Source organism: Danio rerio, chromosome 4, assembly GCF_049306965.1.
Source record: "Danio rerio strain Tuebingen ecotype United States chromosome 4, GRCz12tu, whole genome shotgun sequence".
NCBI classification, from domain to species: domain Eukaryota; kingdom Metazoa; phylum Chordata; class Actinopteri; order Cypriniformes; family Danionidae; genus Danio; species Danio rerio.
Genome location: NC_133179.1, coordinates 55,846,299 through 55,866,523, shown reverse-complemented (window position 1 = coordinate 55,866,523; position 20,225 = coordinate 55,846,299). Strand labels below are relative to the sequence as shown.

General features: G+C 38.1%; 1 protein-coding gene, 1 long non-coding RNA gene and 1 pseudogene across 2 annotated transcripts in view; 2 read left to right on the top strand and 1 right to left on the bottom strand.

Annotated features, from left to right (window-relative positions):
- si:ch73-110p20.1 overlaps positions 1-20,225 on the bottom strand; it is a 592,105-nt gene that overhangs the window by 430,992 nt on the left and 140,888 nt on the right.
- Positions 1-20,225, top strand: part of LOC100535035 (uncharacterized) — a 304,783-nt gene that overhangs the window by 213,966 nt on the left and 70,592 nt on the right. The window lies entirely within an intron of this gene.
- On the top strand, positions 677-16,608 carry LOC110439396 (NLR family CARD domain-containing protein 3-like; annotated as a pseudogene).

Sequence of the window (20,225 nt, the reverse complement as noted above, 5' to 3'; positions counted from 1 at the left end):
TAACTGGCTGGACCCTACATGGTGTAATGGTTGATTTTTATAATTGTCTATAATCTATTCACATACTTTTATTTATTTCTGTATTTATTAAGTTTTTGTATGTTTGTTGTTTTGTTTATCTTTTAGAACTCATACTGTATTGCTAACAGCAAGTGACAGAATTCCTTTCTTTCATTCCAATTACAGCAAATAACTCCTGCAGGAATTATAAAATCCTGCAGGATTTGTCACTTGCTTGGATCCACTGTGAAACCTGTAAGAAATTCCTGCACATATCGTCAATGTGTCCTACAGGATTTTATAATTCCTGCAGTACTGCAGCAGTACTGCAGCTGGAAAAATAAATCCTTCAGGATTCCTGTAAAAAGTACTGCATGATTCTAAAACCTGTAGAGTTGCCTGCACATATTGACATTTTGTCCTGCAGGATTTCATAATTCCTACAGGATACCAGCAGGTTCCTGCAGAAAAAAAATGAAGAAAACACAAGGAAAGTATAAACTCAATAAATGTATCCTTACATTATGTAGGAACTGAAATACCTTAGGTAATTTAAGAAGGCAGTGAAAGCAGTCATTTTATATTCAGGGAAATCCACATTGAAGGATGTTATTCTCTCCAATACAGCAGGTGGCGGTGTGCAGTTTTACTCTGCTCTCTGACTCAACGCACAGCCAGAAGAAGAAGTGGTGCGTAGCGTCTAAACTTTCTGCTCCACATCCAGCGTTAATACTGCTTTAGGTAAAGTCATGCATGTAACCGTCTGCATGTCATTTGATTGAATGTAAATCCCACATGTACTTTTGGCCCCCGCATGTCCCTTTCTACTCTTTTCAGAGTGTTTGCGACGGATGTTTTTACTGAACTCGTGTGACCGTAGACTGTAAAGTATAGGGTGTGACCATTGAGATGAAATCTGTGATCAGGAGTCATAGTTCAGTAAATCAAAGTTCTCCAATATATTTCATATGTTTTTCAGTATGAACATGTTTGCTGAATCTGGCATTTTACATGCTTTACAGCACTGCTCGACGTGGATTACTTATCTGCGCGAGTGCGCGTTAACGATCGCGTGCATGAGCGACCTGGGCGTTCCCGAGAGAGTATTTCACAGAACAGCGCCCCCTGGTCACAGTTTTCGGCAAAACATCACCCTTCAGAAACGAAAGTGAAAGTGCTTGTCACAGTTTTAAACAGACATAATCCATCATTTACCAACTTGGAATAGCTTTATATCTTTAATGTCCAAAACAAAACCTGTAATGCTGAGTTCACGGCATAATTTTCAAAGTAGTCAAGTCACCAATGTTTTTACATAGAGGTAAAGTTAGTTTTATATTTGCATATTTGTTTATTTAGAAGTCTCTATATTGTTTACCATGTTACTTTGAATATTCGATCGGAATTAGCATGCAAGTATGACTTGAAAACAACATTACACTGATTATTTGTGAACAATGTTGTACTTTGATGTCATTGGCTGCTAATATGATTTCGCTGTTTAGAGTTTCCAAATAATTATTTCATGAAATTATATTATTAAGGGCAAAGTCCGAATATGCAAATATAAAACCAACTTTACCTCTATTGTTTTCACACTGCATGACAGTCTGGGCTAGCGTTTTGTTGCTGCTTTGTTTACACTGCCCTATGGACAGGGGCTTTCACACTGTATCACAGACAACTTTGTTTAAACCAAAACAACCAAAAACACGTAGTATATATTTTGTTATTAACTACACAAGGAGTAAAAGCATAATACAATAAATCTACATATTTGTTCACCTGGATTTGAGGGGAATTAGCAATTTATCCTCAATTTTTTTTTTTGACCGGATTGTAACATTGCTTACATGACACGTCAAACAGACACAGGTGCTCCTGCCAAATTTACATTCGTTTTTCCTACATTTCTTGGGTCCAAATAAACTGAAAATGAGCGCATTTAACTTCTCTCTGATGTAATTTTCAGTTGAAAGTCATTTCACCTGGCATGACAGCTCCAAATATTCAGCATGCCAAATATCTCACTGTGATTCATTAGCGATTCTCTCAGATGGCATCTTTGATAGTTCATATTGTGTGATTGTTATGCCGAGATCAGACTGCATGATTTTCAAAGTAGTCATGTCACAGATGTTTTCACACTGCATGACTATCTGGGCTAGCGTTTCGTCGCTGCTTTGTTTACACTGCAAGATGGATCAGCGACAGGGGCTTTCACGTTGCAAGATTTTACTATTGGAAGAATCGCCGACAACTCCATCCAAACTATGTCTCACAGCCAAAAACATGTAGTATATCTTTTGTTATACATACATTTTGTTACTACATAATGAGAAAGAAGCCTTTAATGGGGTAGAACATGCACATGTTTGCTCACCTGGGTTTAAAGGGAATTAGCCATTTCTCCTCAACGTTGATAATAAACTAATTTCTTTCTGTATGAAACGTCAAACAGACACGGTTGCTCCTGAGTCCTGTCAAACCTCCATTAGTTTTTCCTCCATTTTGTGGGTCCAAATAAACCGAAAAAGAGCGCTTTTAACTTCTCCCCCAGCCTCCCGCTGGCCTGCAGCAGGTATACACACACGCACACACAAGTGAAAGCTGCTCTCTCATTGGCTGTAGGCGATCGCTGATGTTATTTTCAGTCAAAACTCAATTCACACGGCATGATTTGAATCGCCGACAGCTCCAGATATTTAGCACGCCAAATATCTCACAGGCATCGGTGACTCATCGATTCTCTTAGATCGCGTCTTTGAAAGTTCATACTGTGTGATTGTCACTCACGTGCACGAGCAGCGATTTGCCTGTGATTTCACGCATTTGTCGGCGATTTCTCAAAACCTGTCGGCGAGCCAAAATCGGGACTAAAATCATACAGTCTGAACTTGGCATAAGGTTTATGTGAATCTGTATGTATAATTATATTTTAATCCTAATCAAACGGATGATGGCTGTGATTATTTTGTTTGTTTACTCGTGATGTGTCTCAGCTGCTGATCTATTCCTGCATTTAGCTGAATTTTGAAGGCTGATCAATGACTGGAGATCTGTGATTGTTCATCAGTTTCCTCTAGAGTTTCTGCTGGAGATCAAACTTTTCAGATCCATCATGAAGGACACGCACACTTCTGGAGATCTGGATTTGTTTGCATCATGGAGGTATTTCGTCTACACAATACATTTCATATGATTATTTTTTACAAGATATTATATTTACTCTCTATTAGTTGTGGATTTAATATATAAAATATATTTTATGTCAGAAATATATATATATATATATATATATATATATATATATATATATATATATATATATATATATATATATCACTTCTTACCTGGTGTTTTAAACAATGGATTGTCTACGTGTTTGCAAAACTGAAGTCGTGCAACATCTTCCCTATCCACCTTACTCTGAGGAAATGAGTTAACTTGAAATCTCTCAATACTGTCAGGTAAGAGCTGGCCAGAAAGTATCAAACAAAAACAATCGAAATAAAGATGTACAAATATCACAAAGTAGCCCAACATGGGCAAAAGTAATACAAAATAATTTTATCGAAACAAAAGTTAAGCAAAAACAACAAAAAACAAAATCATGTCAGCAAAATCAAAGGAAAAGCGTTTTCCTCTGCTTTTCCTGGCATCCTTTTATATGACCGCGCCTTGCGCCCAATGATGATCAATTGATCTCCTGACCAATCAGCTCTCGTAAAGGCAGACCTAAAGGAAATGACAGGCTGGGAGAAAGCGAGAGAGACAAAACAGAGAGAGAAAACAGAAGGCAAAAATTCTGCAAATATATGGCAACCGTAACACTCACATTTGATCATTAGTGAAGTACTGAAGTAGTAGTAAGTAACTAAAGTATTGAAACTCAAAATGATAAGAGTTAGTAGAGTGAATGGAAAAGGAAACTTGTTTTAAATGATACTGTGTTTAAATCTTCTCTGTTTATTACATTAATAAAGTGGAGCAATGTTACAGTGTTGTTACTGAAATCCTGATCCTGAATTAAATAAATGACTGTTAATGTTTACAGAGTTTTGAGGATTAGACGTGATCAGTGTGTGGTGTGTAAAGTGCTTCACAATAGAGCTATGAGAGACATTTGAAGACTGGCCGGTTCTTGCTGATCTGGAACAGTTTCTCCATTACTATAGTTTGCTTCTGGATTAAATCTGTGTAATGTGTCTAAGCTGTTTCAGAGAAAACACACATGGCTTTACTAAAGGATCTTCACACTCATACTCATTCATTCTTTGTGTCGTTGTTGTTCCTGCAGTGTGGATGGAGATGATCAGACTGGAGACCTGCAGCAGGATTCACTCCAACCAGAAAATGATGAACTGCAGAGAGCCAAAAACCAGCACAAAACTAGCATGAAGAACAAGTATGAGAGATTATTTGAGGGAGTCAACCATCGAGACAGTCAAACTCTCCTGAACAGGATCTACACACAGCTCTACATCATAGAAGGAGAGAGTGAAGGAGTGAATAGAGAGCATGACATTTTACAGATAGAGAAAAGAGTCAGAACAAAACCCTCACAACAGACTCCAGTCTACTGCAATGACATCTTTAAAGCCTCAGCTGAAGCAGGACATGAGGAGAAGATCAAGAAGGAGAAAGCCCAGATCAAGACTGTTCTCACTAAAGGCATCGCTGGAATCGGGAAAACCGACTCTGTGCAGAAGTTCATCCTGGACTGGGCTGAGGGAAAAGACCATCAGGATGTAGATTTCATGTTTGTGCTTCCATTTCGAGAGCTGAACTTGATCAGAGATCATCATTACAGTCTTCACAGACTTCTGCTGGACTTTCATCCTGAACTTGAAGATCTGGAGCCCAAGATTTATGAGCAGTGTAGAGTTGTGTTCATCTTTGATGGTCTGGATGAAAGCAGAATCACACTCAACTTTTCAGATGAGGAGAAAGTTTGTGCTGTGACTGAATCTTCATCAGTGGCTGTGTTGATGTGGAGCCTCCTGAAAGGAGATCTGCTTCCCTCTGCTCTCATCTGGATCACCTCCAGACCAGCAGCAGCCCATCAGATCCCCTCCAAATACATCAACCGTCTGACAGAGATTCAGGGATTCACTGAGCCTCAGAAGGAGGAATATTTCAGGAAGAGAATCAGCGACGAGCATCAAGCCAGCAGAATCATCTCCCACATCAGAAGAGCAAGAAGCCTCCAGATCATGTGCCACATACCCGTCTTCTGCTGGATCTCCACCACTGTGCTTCAGAAGCTCCTGGAAGAAGATGTGAGTGCAGAAATCCCTCAAACTCTGACTGAGATGTACATCCACTTCCTGCTGATTTAGATCAACACGAGGAAGCAGAAGTATGAAGAGAGAGATCCAGAGAAACTCCTGCAGTCCAACAGAGGAGAGATCCTCAAACTTGCTGAAGTGGCTTTCAGACAGCTGATGAAGGGCAATGTGATGTTCTATGAGGAGGACCTGATTGAGAGCGGCATAGATGTCACTGACGCCTCAGTGTGTTCTGGGATCTTTTCTGAGATCTTTAAGGAGGAATCTGTGATTCATCAGAGGAAAGTCTACAGCTTCATCCATCTCAGCTTTCAGGAGTTTCTGGCTGCTTTCTTTGTGTTTCACTGCTATTTAACAGATAAAAGAGAACCACTGATGTTGCTTTATGAGAGTAAATATTCAGATGATGAAGATGTGTCAGATGGTAATGAATATGAAGATGTTCAATTTTTACAGTCCAGCTCTGAGATCTCTCTGTATGATCTGCTCAGTTTAGCATCATATAAAGCTGTCAGGAGTAGTAATGGTCATCTGGATCTGTTCCTGTGGTTCCTGCTGGGCGTCTCACTGGAGTCTAATCAGAGACTCTTCCAGGATCTGCTGACACACACAGAGGAGAGCTCAGAGAGCATCAGGATAATTACACAGGACATTAAAGACATGATCAAGACAAATGAGGATCTCTCAGCTGAAAGATCCATCAATCTGTTCCTCTGTCTGCTGGAGGTGAAAGATCAGACTCTGGCCAGAGAGGTTCAGGAGTTTGTGAAATCAGACAAACACTCAGAGGAGTATCTCTCTCTTGCTCACTGCTCAACAATCTCCTACATGATTGAGATGTCAGAGGAGCCGCTGGATGAGTTAGACTTTAATAAATTGAACACATCAGATATGGGAAGATGGAGACTGATACCAGCTGTGAGAAACTGCAGAAGAGCTCTGTGAGTATTCATTGATTGATCAATGTATACTTATTAGTTTATTTCCAGTGTTGATTTTATCACTGTAGACTGGACTCATGAACACTCAACACTGCTCATTTCTTACTGCTGATTTTGTTGTTCTTTGTCCTCTACACAGGCTACAGTGGAGTTATCTCGATGTTCAGCATTGTGAGAGTTTGTTTTCAGCTCTACAATCCTCAAACTGTGTGCTGAGAGAGCTGGACCTGAGTAACATTGACCTGCAGGATTCAGTGAAGCTTCTCTCTGATAGGCTGAAGAGTCCAAACTGTAAACTGGAGACACTGAGGTAAAATAAAAGAAAGTTTACCTAAAATAAATGCTGCCACAAATGACTTTTACATTGTGCAAAAAAAAAAAAATTATGATAAAGTAACGAGCATATGCTGTAATGCATTTTATTTTTTGTTTATTTAGTGTGAATATTTCATGTTTCAGATGTAAAGTCAAGTATGAGCAAACTTTTTATACTAGTTATAATATTGCTCTTAAGTGTAATTTCTGCTGAAATTATCATTGATTCATGTTGGACTTGTGAATTTGTATGTGTTGTATTAGTTTTGTGTGTGTGGAAATTGAGTCGGTTCTGGTTAGAGTGGAATGATCTCACTGATGTTGTTTTCTTCATTCCATCTATTTTGACCTTCTCTATGCTGATAATGATCAGGTGACAGTCATCTGTGTCCCTGATAAAACTGTCATTGCCTTCTGATTAAAGTAGTCCACTAGTGTAGTAGTGTTTACTATAAAGCTGGTTAGTTGCTCTCCTGTATTCTTCTTTAAATCTAGTGATTCTTTTATTATTCTTATTTTTGCTTTTTTTGTTATATATTGTGAAGTCAGAAAATAGCAAATGCTAATGATGATTATGATTCTCACAGGAATAAACTAAACAAGAATGAGTTCAGCCAGCTGGAGGTGTTACAGTGGAGAAGGGTGATGGGCGAGAGGCAGGTTAATGAAACCATGACAGGGTACAGGATAAGGCAGGTGGACAGGGAGGAGGGCAAAGCCAAGGCAGGGACTACTGGACAGTAAACCTGAGCAGATCCTGTAGATAAGGATAAACAGCTGGAGGACAGAGCTTTAGTGGAGCTGGTAAAACCCTCCATGATGATTTAGATGTTGCAGAAGCCCACTTTTTGTAGAGGTTTTTGGCCATAGATCCTCAATAGCTGGAGGCCCTGATGTGGCCACCATAATAGCTGGGGTCATGGCATCCATCTTGTGTAACCCACTTTTTAACTTACACGCTTTGAGCAGAGAGTTCCCTCTATCAAAATCACTGATATCATGTATTTATTTGGACTCAGAAAGTGAAAGCCAGAGCCCTGTGTTCAGTGTTTCCAGTGCTCCTATGTGTGTTGTTAGGACCATTAAAGACATTCAGAGAAGTAATCACTCCTAATAGGCACTTCAATAATTACATGCACACTCACACAAAATTAAACAATGAACTTTTTGTCCTCTACACAGACTACAGTGCTGTAATCTCACCGCTCAGTCTTGTGAGAGTTTGTCTTCAGCTCTACAATCCTCAAACTGTGTGCTGAGAGAGCTGGACCTGAGTAACAATGACCTGCTGGATTCAGGAGTGAAGAAGCTCTCTGATGGACTGAAGACTGTGAACTGTAAACTGGAGACACTGAGGTCTGAGTTCAAACACTTGATTGATTGATTGTAATTATTTATTACATTAAACAAATTACAAAAAAAATTAAGTGTAATTTTTATTATTATTATTATTTTCAGACTGGTGATGTGTAAACTCACTGTTCAGAATTGTGAGAGTTTGTATTCAGCTCTACAATCCTCAAACTGTGTCCTGAGAGAGCTGGACCTGAGTAACAATGACCTGCAGGATTCAGGAGTGAAGCTTCTCTCTGATGGACTGAAGAGTCAACACTGTAAACTGAACACACTGAGGTAAATGATTTTACACTCAACAGCAACAAAAAGTGTTTTGATTTAGATGGAAATGTCCAGATATATTTAAGAGCATTAGTGGATAAACTGCAAAATGCTGCTTCTCAAATTAAAGTTTTTCTAATACAGTTCAGGAAATCAGTTTATGTTAAAGATAATTTTAATTAATTACATCTGAAATCTTTATTTATATTTTATTTAAACAAATTTATAGTTTATCTTTGGATTGGTTTATTGGAAAGATATATTCAGTATTTTGTCAGATGTTTTGGTCATTCTGACCAAAAAACAGAAACAACAGAAGCAATGTGGATAATGTCTGAGGAGGTGTCTGGACCCTGCAGCAGGTTTGACAGGCTCTGATCATTTGCATTTTGCATGTACATAAATATAAAAAGCCTCATGGTCCTTGTGTCTAAGCTGACATTTAGCAGTTTTCTTAACATTTCAAAATATTAAAGAATATATTAGTTGGCATTTAATATTCAGTTTTATTAAATAACAATATCAATCATTCTAAATAGCACAAAATCAAATAGTTTTGTCATATTATTAACCTCATAGTTAGTTTTTTACATCAGATGAATTACTAAAATCACACTGTTAATGTAATCTGTGTTCTTCTTTCTCAGATTGGTCATGTGTAATCTCACTGTTCAGTCCTGTGAGAGTTTGTCTTCAGCTCTACAATCCTCAAACTGTGTGCTGAGAGAGCTGGACCTGAGTAACAATGACCTGCAGGATTCAGGAGTGAAGCTTCTATCTGATGGACTGAAGAGTCCAAACTGTAAACTGGAGACACTGAGGTAAATTATATTACACTAAACAGATACAGTTTCATATTGGGTTACCGAATATGGAGCCCCGTTTACACTTACAGGGATGTGATTTCAATTGTAACTATACTAATGTAGGTTTATAAAAATAAATTTAAAAGCATTACTGAGTAAACCGTAATGTTGCACTTTTCAGAGCTTCTCTTTTTTCAATATACCCAAATATGACTTAAAGTTAAAGGAATCAGTTTATTTTGAGGATTATTTATTCATATTTTATATTATTATATTTATATTTTTGTGCCCTGGTAAAGTTTAGACATGCTCTGCTTTTTGTTCAGTTTGCAGTTTCTTGTAAAAACACATACACACACACACACACACACACACACACTATTGAACCGTTGTCTGTGGCATTGCGACCTCAGTATTTCCCTCGCGAGTTCCCACAGTTGTTTGTCACAGTTGTTTACATCCACCCTCGTGCAAATGAGGATAGTGCGGCAAAAGGAGATAGAATGCGTTTTGTACAAACTACAGTCTGTGTCTCCTGATGCACCTAGTTTTATCCTTAGAGATTTTAATAATTGTAGATTGGAGAAATCGCTGAGCCACTTCAACCAGTATGTAACTTGCCCGTAAACGCGCAAGGATAAAATTTTGGACTTATGCTTTGGGCCGATTAAAGGGGCATACAAATCTTTAAATAAGCCACCTTTAGGAACCTCAAACCATAATATGATTTTATTGAGTCTCTGTGCAACAAAAAATTGAATAAACAATTATATTTCGAATTTCAATAAATTTTGTCTAGCGTTTACATAAATTTTACAGTTGAATAGCCAAAATGACATGTTTCAGTATTTTAAATGTGATTAATCGCGATTAATATTTTTTAAAAGTGCGATTAATTAGTTACATTTTTTTTATTGATTGACAGCACTAGTTAGAATCCTTGTGAAATACAGCCATACTTTAGAACGCTTAGTTTTAGCAAATTTGATGAACGCTGCGATCATGCGTGTTGAATCTGAAGGGAGTCGCTTTGCCTGCCCTGTCCTGCGCGCGGTGTGTGTGTGCACGCGTTTCTGTGCGCACACACGCGTGTTTCTTAGCAACAAACCTGCATAATTGTCTGTATCAACTAAATCAAAAAGTTTGGGTTGCATTGCACTTTCAGCTCACAACATGCAAAAGAAAAGGTCCACATTCTCCCCCGATAATGTCACCATACTGGATTGTTTTAGCAAATGTCTGAATGTAAATTAGGACTAAGCAAAATTGTTTCTACTTAAACATTCTCAACTCACAGCAATACAACTTTACAATGAGTGCAATTGTTTGTATTCAATACTTTGTTATTATAGTTTTCCATATCTGTAATGCCTGTATTTTGGTTTTTTATTTCAGTCCACTTAGAATCCAACTTGGAAATCATTTTTTTCTTTATTGGCATTGATTGTTTTGAAATTCAAATGTCATTAACATGCCTGTGTTTTTATTTCTGTAATAAGTATGGCTGTCAAGCCAGGATCTTGATGGTTTATTGTGGGTATGTTGTTTACAGGAAGAAATCTGTTACAAGTTGAACAAAAATTCTAATAAACAATTATATTTTGAATTGAAAATAGTTTTTGTCTTGCGTTAACATTAATTTTACATTTGAATAGCCAAAATTACAAATTTCAGTCTTTTAATGTGATTAAAAAGTGTGATTGATTAGTTAGTTTATTTAATCGATAGACAGCACTAGTATATTTATATTTATATATATAAGCAATATCACACTCGTAGCATGGCGATATGGCTGTATATCGGCACTGGTGGGAGGCGTGCGATGGCACGAGGCCGCAGGCCACATATATACAATGTGGACCTTTTCTTTTGTATGTTGTGAGCTGAAAGTGCAATGCAACGCAATCTTTTTGATTTAGTTGCTACAGACGTTTATGCAGGTTTGTTGCTAAGAAACACATGCGTGTGTGCGCACAGACACACAGACAGACGCATACATCGCGTGCAGGACAGGGCAGGCAAAGCGACTCCCTTCAGATTCAACACGCATGATCGCAGCGTTCATCAAATTTGCTTAAACTAAGCGTTCTAAAGTATGGCTGTATTTCACAAGGATTCTAACTAGTGCTGTCAATCAATAAAAAAATTTAACTAATTAATCGCACTTTAAAAAAATATTAATTGCGATTAATCCCATTTAAAATACTGATACTCTGTCCTTGACAGAGACAGAATTGACATTGCACCAGTAATAAATATGGCATGTGACATTTCTGTAATAAATATGGCTGTCAAGCCATGATCTTGATGGTTTATTGTGGGTATGTTCTTTACATGAAGAAATCTGTCACAAGTTAAACAAAAGTTCTATTAAACAATTATATTTTGAATTTAAATATTTTTTGTCTTGCGTTTACATTAATTTTAGATTTGAATGGCCAAAATTACAAGTTTCAGTTATTTAAATGCGATTAATCGTGATTACATTTTTAAAAAGTGTGATTAATTAGTTAATTTTTTTAATTGATTGACAGCACTAATATATATATATATATATATATATATATATATATATATATATATATATATATATATATATATATATATATATATATATATATATGTATGTGTGTGTGTGTGTAGGCGCTGTTTGCATTTAATTCAAAGGTCAAGCTCAATGCCTACACTTTGCGTTTACATAGTAGCCTGAGTTTGCTGTTATATCAACTCAAATGGTTGTAATAATGGTAATAAAGGTGAGGTTTTATAAAATGAAGATTCAGTTGCGCCAGCTTCGGGCCGCAGCGCACATAATCACAGGCCAATTCTGGCTCGGATACGGCAGTGTCGGCTCGCTAACGGCCACCGCATCTGGACCCGATTGACTCGGGCAGCAAAGTAGACTACTGTCAGAGTCGAGGTAAGTATCTGGCAGGCGAGAATCTAGCCGGAACTGGCCCGAGTGTATTTTGCTATCTGGGTGGTTAGGCGTGTATCAGTAAACAATAAACGATGAAATTCCCAGCATTAAATTACTGCTAAAAACAAACTCTTTACAAAATTAAAGATCTGCACCTATATCAGCACGATAATCAGTGCTTTAATTGATCAAAACCATCTTTCGGGACTACTCTGGATTATTTGGGCTAAAGTCTCATTCATTAACACGGAAGAGACAGCCAGCCCACAGGGTGGGATCTAACGACCGGGATCTTTACTCAAACGCAGGCTTGTGGTACTTTTGCATTTAACACACACGATAATGTGTGTGTGCAGGCTGGCAATGGCGTGATGTGTGATTGTCCAACTGTGTGATGTGGACTATTGCTGTGTTTGTAGATTGTCTGGCTGTATGGTGACAGAGGAAGGCTGTGGTTTTCTGTCTTCAGCTCTGACTTCAAACCCCTCACACCTGAGAGAGCTGGATCTGAGCTACAATCATCCAGGAGATTCAGGAGTCAAGCTGCTCTCTGAACAACTGGAGGATCCAAACTACACACTGGACAAACTCAAGTATGTGGAGCAGCACTGGCCTTTTACTTTTACACTAAATGGCTTTAAAAAGACACTAGAAAGCTCTTTTGTGATCAGCTTCAGTTTTCTGTGAGGGTTATGGGGTGAGGACAGACAGAAGATACAGCTTGTAGAGTATTACAGTCATGTCTATGAAGAGCAAATCATTGAGTGTGAAATGAATCTCCTCTGTAAATGTTGGAGTGTATTGGCTCAGTTACAGTGACATTAAGCGGGACACACTGTACAGTTTCAGCATTTGAGCTGAACAGAGAAACTTCTTCCTCCATTTCTGCTGAAGAATCCTACAATATCAGGTCAGGAATAGGGTTGGGGATTGAAGATGGATTCAGATTCTGGAATCAGACACTTGGATTAATGTTCAGACTCTTGTTCTAAAATCAACATCTGGATTCCTCTTCTCTGTGCACACATGTGTATTTTTCACTTGCTAATCTGTCAGGAACTTGGGCGCTGGCGAGCAGCTTTAATAATCTGAACATAGTTTAGAGATGGACTGCAACATGTGCTCAAAGGCTGCATGTGCTGAATAACGATGGCAAAGCTAAGTGTGATCTCTGTCTAGGGGTTTAACCCACGTTTTAAGATTGATCAGGGATTATTAGCTCATTTCAATGAATCGGATCCTGAAGATTCGAACCATTGATTCGACTCAATTGAGACTGAATCAGATTAAAAGATTCACACTTTATCTACAATTTGTCCCGCAAACAGAAGACGTATCTTACCAATCTTGTTAATATTATTTACGTGGCCAACGATAATAACATAACACAGTATTGGGTTAACTTTTAGCAAGGTAACAAGATCTACAGCTCTAGGCAATGACTTAGAAGCACAAAAACAAGAACACAGTTCTTACAAAATGAGAACAAAGATTTATTGAGCTACACTACGATACATAAACTAACTATGTAATAAACAAACAACAAACAAACACACACACACACACACACACACACACACACACACCCAAAGGCAGTTCATGCTCATGAATGGCTGTTGTCCTGGGTCACCACCTAGTGACAGACCGCTGAGAGTCAGTTTGTGGAAGTTTGTGCAGCTTCGGCGATCCTGAAACTTAAGAGAAGTTTGTGGTGACCCAATCGGGCAGGTGAGAGGGGGCAGAGAGCTAAAGCATGCGCAAGCCAGCTAATGCAAAAAGCAAAGTTTCTTTGTTGCAGGGAGTTTAAAGTGACCTGGTTCGGTCCGCCCCCATGGCACTGTCTGCCAATGAGCAGTTGCAACGAAGGGCGGGGCCATGCCCCATACTGACATAGGAAGGTTCAATCATTAACAGACTGCATATTGATTTCATATGGAAGAACTCTTGCAAGATTGAAATGATCTTACATCAAATGTTACAAGATGAATACTGTTTGTACTACTAGTTTTTCATTTACACCAACAGATTGCAAATGTTACTAGCTTTCATTCAATACCAGACATACATTTTAGACACATACAGATCATTTTAATCTGCTTTAAGGGTTAAAACAACACATTGATTAACCTGGTTGGTTGGAATAAACAGCATATGAGGAACATTATGGCATATTATTCAAAGATACATCTGCCTTAGTTCTAACATTTTAAGAGATTGTCTTGCATTCACATGCATTCATTTCTCTTTGTCTCTACAAAATTGTCATCTGGCAGGATGTACCACATTACTAACGCATGACTGGGAGTCATTCAAAAGTCTCGTGAGGCGGTTTACGCTGAAAATCCTTTAAAGCCCCTTTGTTCAATTTAAATCGTTTACTAATTTCGCTGAAGGGTACTTGGAACAACTGTGGCCGAAGTGCTGGTCAGAGTAGCCCAAAATCAATTAGTGCTTTGTTATCATGATGGTTTAAGCCCTCAAGCTGGTTCAATGACTACAGAAAATTTGGCTACCAGTTTCCGAGCCTTATTCGAACTGGTTTTGAGATCTGCAACATCCTTTGCATAGAGTTCCAACAACTGTAATAAATGAATGTTGCAGCAGGGTGTCTCCATCAACATGAGCAGTATCTGCGCTCGCTTCACCAACAGTAGAGGAAAAGAATGCACTGTGTTACATTCATTGTGCATCCTGGCTGAACCAACAAGTGTTGTGTGTTTTAGCTCAAGAGTTTGGAGCGTGTAGCTGAGCAGCTCAGTGCTAGCTTTAGCTTATTAGCTGAGGGGGAAACTAAACAGCTCATTCTCTCCATCTGTGTGTGTTTACAGTCTGGATCATGGAGGACACAAGAGGATTACAGCAGGACTGCACAAATGTAGGACTACACACACACATACACACACACAAACACACTCTCTCTCTCTCTCTCAATCACACACACACACACACACACTCTCTCTATCACACACACACTCTCTCTCTTTCACCCACACACACACTCTGTCTCTCTCAATCACACACACACACTCTCTCTCACACACACACACACTTTCTTTCTCCCACACACAAACACACATACACTCTCTCTCTATCTCTCTCTCACACACACACACACACACACACACACAGAGCTGTGGTTATACATGTGTGTGTTCTTGTGTTCAGATGCCTGTTTCCTCACTCTGGATCCAAACACAACATATGCTTTTCTCATTCTGTCTGAGGAGAACAGAGAGGTGAAGCGTGTGAGAGAGTATCAGCGGTATCCTGATCATCCAGACAGATTTGATGGTATTTATTCTCAGGTGTTGTGCAGAGAGAGTGTGTGTGGACGCTGTTATTGGGAGATTGACTGGAGTGGAGATGATGTGTGGATATCAGTGTCATATAAGAGCATCAGGAGGAAGGGAGTAGATCCTGAGTGTTTGTTCGGATGTAATGCTCAGTCCTGGAGTTTGCGCTGCTCTTCCTCCAGTTTCATATTCTGGCAAAATGACACACGCACTGATCTCCCAGTGAAGCCGCTCAGCAGGAGAATAGGAGTGTTTGTGGATCACAGTGCAGGAACTCTGATCTTCTACAACATCTATAGAGACACAATGAGCCTCATCCACTCAGTCCAGACCACATTCACTGAGCCGCTCTATCCTGGGTTTACTGTTTGGTGTCAATCATCAGTGAAACTGTGCTGAAGACTGAGAAGGAGCAGTCAGTAGCAGTGTGTGTATGTGTGTGAGAGAGAGAGAGAGAGAGAGAGAGAGAGTGTTTGTTTGTGTATGTGTGAAAGAGCATGTGTGTGCGTGTTTGAGTGTGTGCATGAGTGTATTTTTGTCTGTGTGGGATTTTTTTTTCTACAAAAATACTTTCTTACATCATTTTTTTTTGACACATTGTAACTCCACATCAGATGTAACAGCAGCTCTCCTACCTCCACACTGCAGACAGCGTCCTTATAACAGCACTGTTGTTCAAAGGTTTCAGCATCATTTATGGCCTTGTAATACTTTAAATCTATTTTAATTCTGGACCTCAAGAACGCTTTAAAACTCTCAATCTCTTGACCATGTACATCAGGGGTGTCAAACTCAATTGCTGGAGGGCCGAAGCCCTGCACAGTTTAGTTCCAACCCTGCTCCAACACACTTACCTGTAGGGTTCAAACAAGCCTGAAGGACTCAATTAGTTTGATCAGGTGTGTTTAATTAGGGTTGGAACTAAACTGTGCAGAGCTGCGGTCCTTTTGGAACTGAGTTTGACACCTGTGATGTACATCATCTATTTAGTTTCTTCTTGTGATAAGTAGAGCAAGTTTTGCTTGAGCAACTAAACAGTGAATGAACTGCTATTTCAGTTTGTGTTTCTGACTATAGCCAGCTCCAGAAGAAACTTACATTGAGTCAAATTCTCTCCACATTTCAGGAAAACTCTGCTCAACATATCAAACTATTGTGTTAAACGTGTACAGTCTCTCTATGTCCACAGAAGAGACACTCGTCATGGACACTAGAGTGAACAACACGTATGAAATCATTCACTGCCACAATCCCCTGCAGAATCCTCCATTGTAAATCCCCAACACATTTTGTCAAAGTTGGTTTATACAAAACTCTCCACACTGGTTTCCCCCCTAAAGTATCATGAAATGTCCGTTATTTCTGTTAATCTGCCTTTGTCACCTCTCTGATCCGTAATAATAATAATAATAATCATAATATTAGACATTTGTTTGGACATGATGTGCTCTCTTCAACAAGCAGCTTTTCTCTTCATTCTGCAGGCTGTTCGCTCTGGCAGTTGGTCAGATATTTGTAAGCAAGCCTATAATAAAAAGCAGAGTTATTCTGCAGTCAGGTGATGTGCTCCATCAGGCACAACAATCTTGATAGTATCTTGTAGTGTGCTGTGCCGCAGTTTTCATATCTTGTAGTAACATATTTTTAAAAGTGTACTGATTATATTTTTAAATATAGCCTACATAATAAGGCACAATTTAAACTTTCAAAACATCATGTTTTTCCCACCTCGGGCATTAAAGCCTTTAAATTATTTTCTCTTTTATTCTTAATTGGGCAGCCATTATTCTCAACCCTGTAATAGACTAAACTGAGTTGGTAATAATAGTATTTTACAAAGCTTTTGCTATAAAACCAACATTTCCCTGTTGCTCACATGTCCCTCAAATCAGTTTAATGGCTAAAATATCACATTTTTAATGAGTTTTAGATTCATATGTGATTTAAGTTACAATTATACATACTTGTGCATTCTGTGGTCTCTTAATTTTTAAAAAGTTTTACATTTAGATGTCTTACCCCACCCACATAATTACAATGTTAGGCCTTAACATGCTAGTTGGTTCTCAGCAATATTTTTTTCTATATTTAATTGTTTTCCTTTAAAAATATGAATCTCACAGGGTGGAGAATACAGTGACGGGTTTAAGACCATAACAGGGTTAAGAGGACACTTAAATTTCAGTTTTAATTTGTTTTAGTTCATTTGAAATTACATCTAACACTTACTTAACATTTATTTTAGTAAAACATTTAGCAAAGGCATTAATGAGATAAAGGCAAACCGGGATGAAATGAAACTTCATTAAACCAAACCACAGTCAGAATTCAAAAAATTGAAGTGCTGCAGGTAACTGGACTGTTAGTAACCTTTAAAAATGCTGATAAAGGCCTGTGTTACCCAATATATTGCTCAACAGAACCTACAGTAAACAGAAGCAACAGGTAAAGTCTTGTCTAAAACTTTATTTCCTGGAACATAAATAAAAACTACAGCAGAAAAGTTCTAAATGAAATTGTTAATGAAAATACTCAATAATGTTAATAAAAAAATAAAATTATATAGCCAGATAGGCTAATCTGCTTATTTCAGAAACTGCTGATCTATTGGGATTTTCACACATAACAATCTCTAGGAGAGAAAATTATATAGTGAGCAACAGTAACTGAAATAACCACTCGTTACAACCGAGGACTGCAGAGGAGCATCTCTGAACACACAAAACTTCCAACCCTGAGGTGGATGGGCAGCAGGAGGGGATTCAATCAGGGATTCCAAAACCTTTTGTTAGCCTAACCCTCTGTATCTATAATATTAATATGAGTTATGCCCTCAATGACCCCCTCTCTAAAGTTGGGTAATTGTCACATGACATAGAGATAAACAAATGAACTAATACATAATTTAAGTATTTTTTTGTTCTGATTTTATTAGCTTTACATAAACTCATGATGAAACTTGTGACACTCAATATAAAATCTGCTGCTGGTACGGGTGCCGTGTCTGACATTAAATAGTGTCAAAGTTTAAGTAAAGCACAGCTTCAAATATTCTATCAGTAACAATTTTTAAAAAAATGTTTTTTAATGAATATTCTTGATTAATTAGGTGAATATACCCAAAACAATGACATGTGTGATGGGGTTGAGTTTTTAAAGCCGAATGTCCTTTGCTCCTTGTGTGGTTTAAAAGAGAATGCCCACATGGCAGCAATTAAACAAGAATATGTTATATTGTTTGGAAATAAAAAAAAAAACAATCATATTCCATCTTAGTTTTACGTTACGGGGTTGAATTGTTAAGCTTGACCGCATCCTTCCTAACTATAATAAAATCAAAAAATGTAAATAAAGGAAAATATAGCTTCTTTTGCACCATGCTGAGAAAGAGAGCTGAATGATGTCACTTTCCGTCTGGATGTCATATAAGAGTAGACTCTGAATTGCTGTAGGTGGAGAATTGCTGGTGTGACAGGGTTGAGTTTATATTGAGGGACATAACTTTGTAGCCTGTTTTTTATTAAAAAATCTTATTTTTTATTTATCACAAGTAAATAACACAAATAAATAGTTGTAATACTAAAAAAAAATTAAACACTGTGTCTACATGCAATTTCAAAGAAGTGCCTCGGGGACATGACAAATAGCTTGGCTTGTGACAGACATATTATATTTTTTATGCTAAAGCTGCATTTAATGTATTTTTTTATTCATTATAATGTACAAAGTAGATCAATGAAAAATGCTTTTAACATGTAATTTAAGTCGACAACCACTATAAAAAAATATGGGGGACTGAAATATTACAGAACGCCAGGAATGACTTAATTATATCTAAGATAATTTTGTAAAACAATATGTTTTGTTAAATGTATAATGTATAAATAGTTCCATCACATCAGCTGAGGCAAAAAGCAATAATGCAGCCATTTCTTCTTGTAGTGTTGATATGGCTGTTTTGAAAGAATTTGTGTGAAAGGCATCAGGAACTTCTGGGAACTGCACAACTCTGTGTAATGTTTTCACACTTGCATGCGTCGATTTTATTTTTCAATCATTTTTACATTCATTAATTTTATCAGCTCTCATTGTGATCATTTTCTCTTTATTGGTTATACCTCACAATCACAAACACTCACAACTGGTTCCATTCTTTTGAATTGTGTGGGTTATTGAGCCAGGCTTCCATTCGATTCCTGATTTTGCTCCGCGAGCAAAGGGCAGGAGTGGGCGTGTCCAGCAGGGGAGAAGGAGGGCAGTGAACAACTGTTGTCAGTTAGCTCACAGAATAAAACACGTGATTTTATAGTTTATAAAGTTAAAATGCAAAGAAATAAACAGTAATGTAATGCCCGGCTACATTTGTTATTCGTAATTTCATATACACTTAACCACAATTTATATCATTATAAAGATAATCATGTTCATATAAACTCTATAATTGAAGACTTTTCCCTTAATCCCCTTGTCTGAACCATACGTCTGAATGCAGGCTCAGTGCAGCAGGCCTCTTGCCCTGTCTATTTCAACCATTAGCCCTGTTGGTAATCTAGAGGATTTAGGCGAACACAACAGCACGGCGATGTGTCTAAATGTGAACAAACTCCTGATAAAAGACAATGTCCGCCATTCTCCAATTCTCGTACTGCTCTTCCGTCAAAAATGCTTGCTGCACACACAGCTTTGCTATATTGGCCCTGACAGGATCTTAGGGAAAAACATGCAACAAACACTGTGGATCATGATAACAAACACATACGAGCCTTCATGAATGGCTAAATACTGTGTGCTGTGGGTCTGTGGATGCGGTCTCACCCATCAACGTAGGATCTCACAGCTTCGCGCTGGCAGGTCTGTCTTGCCTTCGGAAAGCATGTAGCACATATTGCGCTACGTCGCCGATTTTGATCCCGCCTCAAAAATCTTTTAAAAATTTTGTCAGCTGAAATTAGCTGACAAAAGCTCAAAATTATCCAGTTTCCCCCACAATTACAGCTAACAGGTGCTAACATTGTCTTAACTGATGCTCAACACACAAATCT